The sequence below is a fragment of the Fukomys damarensis genome, unplaced genomic scaffold (genome assembly GCF_012274545.1).
Source record: "Fukomys damarensis isolate Sample0158 unplaced genomic scaffold, DMR_v1.0_HiC HiC_scaffold_5, whole genome shotgun sequence".
Lineage (NCBI taxonomy): Eukaryota > Metazoa > Chordata > Mammalia > Rodentia > Bathyergidae > Fukomys > Fukomys damarensis.
Window position 1 is genome coordinate 21,085,836 of NW_022900917.1, and position 6,397 is coordinate 21,092,232.

Below are 6,397 nucleotides of genomic sequence, written 5' to 3' on the forward strand. Positions count from 1 at the left end.
GCCCATTTCCCGCGCCTGACGCAGGCTCCAAGAGCAGCGCAGCCACTGCAAAGCGCTTGTGCCCCACCGGCGTTGCCCTGTTCTTCCCCACTTTCGAGAACAACGGACGAGTGGGTAAGAACGCCATTTAGTCCAAGATAAAGGCTAAAATGTTTTCTTCCTTTTGATAATGCTCCTGGTTCCGTCCCTCGGTATTATGCTCCATAATGTGCCGCGCGCAGCCATTTTGTCATCGCTTTGGGTCATCCTTGCTCACAATTGGTTATTTACTCAGGGGCTTTTTGAAATTATTGAGTTGACACATCTGTCAAATGGCAAAAGCAGAAATGCTAAAAGGTCATTTGGAGAGAGACCAGCTGCTCCAGACAAACCTTTCTGCCTCCAAATAGCACAATCATTACAGCCTGACAGATGGGGCCTCTGCGTTCCTTGCGGGCTCTCCCCTGCCTTCAGGTATTTAGCTACACCACCTCATTGCCAGGTCAGCCAGGCCTCCCTGTAATTACCCACACAATAGGCATCTCTCTGCTTAAGAAGAACAGCTCCATTTTCTCTAAATAGGAAACCAGTTTCCCCACAGATATGAGCTGCTGAATGCCTGCCACAAACTTTCCTATTAACAGATTCGTTTTGACAGTGGTAAGTATGTTTCCATTACCTCTGCAGCCTTCATCACACCCTGCAAGGTGAGGCTCTGAGGGAGTTTAAGATTTGGAGAGGTTTCGAGGGTGTCTGAGTGCATGGCCTCCAGGGAGTAAGTAAGACAGAGATTCCTTTTTGCCCCCACCAAAGCCTTCATCATTCATCATCCTCCCGGCTCACCTCTGTGTGTACCCTGAGGAGGGACAGGATAAAGATGATGCCTGTTTCTGCTGCTCTGCCAGACTCAGTGTGGCCTGTGTGTGTGTGTGTGTGTGTGTGTATACAGCAGTGGGAATAAACATACAAATTAAACTGACAGCAAGCTGGTGTTGAACTTCAACCATATAGGAAGCAAAGGGATATTCTTTCATAAACAGTTCTCCCAAACCGTGTTTGGGGGGACAGTCAATAGGTTGGCAGCTGTAATAAGAGCTTATTAATCTTTCAGAGGTAGAATAAGGAAGTTGGTTGCCATAAAACTGTATCTCTCACTTGCATGGCAGTTAGGCTGGTTTTTAGAAAACCAGTTTAAAATACGGTTTGCTCTGAAAGAGTAGTAGTACCATCAGTAAGGCAAAAATTTGTTGTCTGTGATTAATGATACTGCAGTGAAGCTTTAAAAGCCCTTCATTGGGTATAGGCATGAGGTTGGGAATGGAATGAGGTGTGGGAATGGCCGTATAACGTACTACTGGAATTCTAAAATCTCTATATCGTCTTTTACCCTGTTGGGATTTAGTACATAAATGAGTGGGAACTTTGAGAGTTCACTTGGAAAATGCCATCAAAGAACTTGAAACAGAAAAACAATAATAACAAAATCTTCAACAACCCAAAACTGTGATGGCCATGACTGATGTCCTAAAATTCATTATTTCCCTTTGGTTTCCCCTGGATCTGCTACCTTGCCCATTTCTCTTCAGTTTCTACCCTTGTATTACATTCTGCCTTTCATTCTGGGAGTCAAACAGTGATTTTCTGTTCGCTTTAGGGCTTCGGAGCTCCAAGATTACTGCTAGCAGCAAAAAGAAAGTTCTGCATTAGATCTCTTGCTATCCTACAGTCGTATCCTACAATCCTTCTGTAAAGTCCTATTATACACTTAACGTGAGCTTAACTGTGAATCAGGAAGTGGTGGGAAATGGAGAACTGAGACATCCGCTGTCAATGTTACCTGTTATTTCTAAGAATTTCTTAAATAAAACTGTAAACTAGTAAATCACTTCTTTTGTTTGGTTCAGGAAATTTTTACCAATTAGTTTTTTTCTGGTCAGAGAGTTTGCTGGAAGCTTGTACAGGATGACAGATGCCTCATTTAGAAAATGTTTCACATATCAGACAATAGCTCATCAAAACTTACTTTAAGACATGAAAGTTGCTATTTTCACCAGTCCCAAAGTATTATGTCATAAACTTTGACTAATTTCAACTGATTCTTTTTTTACCTTGAAAAACTTACCCTTAACCAGACTCCAGAATCCTGTAGATTTGCTCTTCTGAATTGCTTCCTCCAAAACTGCTAAATCTCTGTCATGGTTGTGTTAGCTGCAGTAAGTCTAACAAAATTAGCTTTTTTTTTTTTAATCAATAAGCCTCTCTGCTGGTGTTTTTGGGGAAGTTGTGTGTCAACAAAGTGGGCTGTTGTCTGCTCTTGGAACAAATCAATATAATATGAGAATGTCCTGAGGGGATCCTAGGGAAGCTCTGATGCAGTGGATTTCAGAATAAAAGTCATAAAGAGAGGTCACAGGATAGAGTTTTGAGCATGTGAGTATTCTACAGTGGTTTCTAGAAATTGCACATAGAAGAAACCCTGTAGAAAAATAGACTTCCTGTGATTCATGGGACAGGATAACTTTAATAAGGTATCAAAGAATATTTTATCTTATTTTGTGATCACCAAGTGCTAAAACTTGAGCATACTGGATTTTAAGGTAGAAGGACATATTCTGGAACTTTTCAGGAAAAGAAACAACTATGGGAGAAAGGAATAAACAAGAAAGGCAATTTACATTTGGACCTGGCCCTCCAAGGTCATCAAAGATTCAAGGAACTTTTTCTACGACACCTTCCACCTTTAGTAAGTCACCCAATCTCCTGAGCAGGGAGATTGATGGACACCAGAGAACAAATGTAACATGTGCTAAAGGGGAGTCACCAAGAGGAAAAAAAAATCTCCCATGCTTTCACTGAAAGCAACTTGGTCAAGCAAGGCTGTGACCCATCCTGATGGCTGACACTGATAGAGGAACTGAGAGGCTCTACCTACTTGTGATTACAGGTACAAAATAATGCCTAAAGAGACTTAACTGACCTCGACAGATAGCAAAAGGTTCATATTGATTAACACAGGTCTCACTTTAATTTGGTCTTAAACACCCAGCAGAAAAGAATAACCAAAAGAGGCAGTCCATGAACAGGCACTAGTGATAGACTTTTGAGGCCCACCACTCCACCTCCCTATAAAAGAAGAGATCTCCAAGTGGTAAACCAGATAACCCAATATCAAAAAAGGCTACAACACCTATTTGCTACCACTTACCACTACCTCCCAGCTAATATTTCTGACTGCTGGATGTGCTTATCTATGTATCTCCGCTCCTTTACTCAATCCCTATCCCCCTAGAGTTTAATGTGTTAATCCCTGATAAAAACAACCTTGCCACAGTTTTGGGACCCTTTTCTATGAGCCTCCCACTCCCCACACAACTAACCAACTTGACATGTAAGGGAAATGATAACAACCTTACTTGTTTTACTTGCTCCTGTTTTGTCTCTCAAGAATGTCTGGGCTGCCTGTCCAATGGCCTATATTTCATATGTAATCAAGAGACATTCGGTGCCTCAATCAGTCTGATGTTTTTTGTTACATATCCTTCCTTAGCCCTCCTGTGACCATTTATACAGAAGCCCAGATGTCTAAACAAGTTCTCCCACAGAACACAATCAGAGAAAGGGCAGCTCCCCTTCTAGTCCCCTTCTTAATGGGACTGGGGGTCCTCACTGGGGTGGCAATGGGGATAGTGGGCATTTCTACATCCACACATTTCTATCAGGCCCTGCCCATAGAGACTTTGGAAGACACAGATAAACTAAATAAGTCCTCAAATACAGTACAAAATCAAATCCTCTACCAGCTGTCATGTTCCAAAATAGATGTGCCCTCAATATGCTAAGAGTGACCCAAGGGGAACGTGCCAGGATCTAGGTGAAGAGTATTATTTTGTTAACCAATCAGGCATAATCAAGGCAAAGGTTAAAAAATTACAACAACACATCAAAAACCTTAAGAAACAGTGGGGTACATAAGGAATGATCCAAGACTACTCCTGGCTCCAACAGATTATGCCATGGCTACTTCCCTTATTGGGCCTGTGACCTGTGTCTTCTGGCCATGGTAGGCCCCTGTCTGTTTTGCTGTTTTCAAAATTTCTTGCAGGTATGCATGAGGGTATTTACCAGCCAGACAGTCACAGAATTTGTCATGGCAGGGTATTGGCCACTGCAGAGAGGGAAAAAGCCCCCACCTACTGCTACCCCCACCAGATCCAGGTTTAGCCTCATACTTCACCCCTTCGTCATCTTAAAGCAGCTCCAGAAGAAGAGGCCTTTGCCCAATAACCATAAAACAAAAGCCTGAAATGTTAGATTTCCCTTGCCTTAAAATGGCCATTTCCCCTTCCCATAATGCCCTCCTCACCTAAAAAGATGGCATCTCCCACCTACCAAAGAACAGAGTTCTTCCCATGATGCCTCTTCTCCTGCTAAAAAGTAACCAGATACTTGCTACCTCTGAATAACCAGTGATGTCACAAGCCCCTCCTAGTGATGTCACAGGCTCCTCGAATCCCTTAATACTACCTCACTTAACTCCATCCAGCTCCTATAAGCCCCACACCAGTCCTATAAATGAAGCTCTCTCTTCTGCCGTATTGCTTTCTCTGCTTTGATCAGAGACAGCCTGGTAGACTGTCCCCATAATAAAGACTTGTAGTGGTTAAAAAAAAAAGACAATGCAGGAGGTACGGGAGGTAGGGAGCATTTGGAGTAGACCTTAGATGGATAAATCACCCCTGCCACCAGGCATGGTTATGTGGGATGTAGGTGGTGAGGACCTTTGGAATAAAGTAAGGGTGATAAAGAAAGTAGATAAGGAATGGGCCTGTGACTCAGAGGCCTGGATTTGAAGCCCAGTTCCATCACTTAATATGGTATAAATAGCGATGGTGTACGTTTTAGAGACTGTGTGTACAAACTACAACCCAAACCCACTTATTTATCATGAAGTCCTAACACTACAATTAAACCTGAATATCTGATGCTCAGCTGCTGGGATAACTTGGCTCACTTGCTGACAGAGAGGGCTATGTGTGCCCACTGTGACATGCATGCTATAGGTTTGCCCCACCATTAATATAGATAATCACAGACAAGTTGCTTAACTTCTCCAAAGGGGGATACAGATCATCCCTACTTTATTAGTATCATCTCTACTGATACCTATTTTATTGTTATAAGGATAAGATAACATTATATGTATGAAGTGATTAGAAAATTATGTGGCTATAGTAAAGATGGTGGCTGTTATAATCAGTTATTATTATTATTGGCTGACAGAAGAGAATGGGAAAAAAGTTCAGGGCATATTCTGGGGAATACTGAAGCTTGAACTACGGATGCAAGTATAGTAGAAAACAATTCTGGAAAAATTGGGGCCAAATGCAAATGACCTTGAGTTTATTTTTAAAAATAGATCACTAGGCAGTAGGATATGCAGAGTCTTGAGGGTGAGAATGACACAATCAGTATTGTGCTGGTGATAGGATAGGTGAGATGGGAGAAAAGTCCAAAGTTAGATGCATGAACCACAGACAAATGAGTGAGGAGTAGATCAAGGTGGTGTTTCTATTATTAAAAAAAAATGTAAAGGAATGTGTGGAAGTATTTTTAGTTTAAAATTTTCTTTTGTCCATTCAACTTGGTCTAATCTAAAACACATCGAATACACTTCAATCAAAACTTTTTTCGTTTTTTTTTTGGTACTGGGGATTGAACTTGGGACCTTGTGCTTGCAAGGCAGGTGGTGGAACCACTGAGCTAAACCCCCAGCCCTCCCCACCCCTCCCCAGCCCATTTCAATCAAAACTTTAAAACTAGTTTATCTCACATGTTGCAGTTTGCACTCTGATCCTTTCTGCTGTCTGACACTTGATCCTACCATGGATCAGGGTCTGCTGAGGTACCAGAAAGTGGAGATAGGGACCTCAACATGCCCTGCAGTGCCAGTTCTTAACTCTGCTGCAGAAAAAGAATTTCAGGACACATAGTAAGAGGAGTGGTCAGATTTATTAGATAGAATCATAATATAAGAGAAAATAATGGAGGGACTTCAGCTTCAGGAGCTAAAGAGGGGGCCTCTGATGAAGAGAATCAGACTGGCCCATTAACCAAACCAAGGAGACCACATGTTATGGATTAGCTGAGATGGGGTAGAGACTGGTTGACCATTACCTCAGTTGTGGTTTTGCAAGATGGCTCTGGGAGAAATCCTGTTGCTGGAGGGGACAGTTCTGTCTTCATAAGATGAATTTTCCTGCTTGGGGCAGTCTCAGTTTTGTGGAGGCTCTGCTGGAATCCAAAATGACTGTAGTTTTAGGGCAACAACTGGTAATTTATGGGTTATCTTTGGTCGTTGAGTGTTCCTATAAATCTCTTCTCTTGGTGTCCTCAGTCTGAAAGGAGGGTGAGACAGGAC

General features: G+C 42.2%; 1 long non-coding RNA gene across 3 annotated transcripts in view; it reads right to left on the reverse strand.

The window, feature by feature from the left end:
* Positions 1-4,425, reverse strand: part of LOC104859125 — a 10,336-nt gene extending 5,911 nt beyond the window's left edge. Inside the window, exons 1-2 of one of the 3 annotated variants that reach the window (XR_779303.1) lie at positions 4,369-4,425; positions 2,102-2,198 (exon numbers count right to left, since the gene is read on the reverse strand). This is a non-coding gene — a long non-coding RNA (uncharacterized LOC104859125). Of the gene's footprint in view, positions 1-2,101; positions 2,199-4,342 lie in introns of all 3 variants that reach the window. The other 2 variants (XR_779304.1, XR_779302.1) reach the window with 2 other exon arrangements.
* Between the last annotated feature and the right edge of the window lie 1,972 nt (positions 4,426-6,397).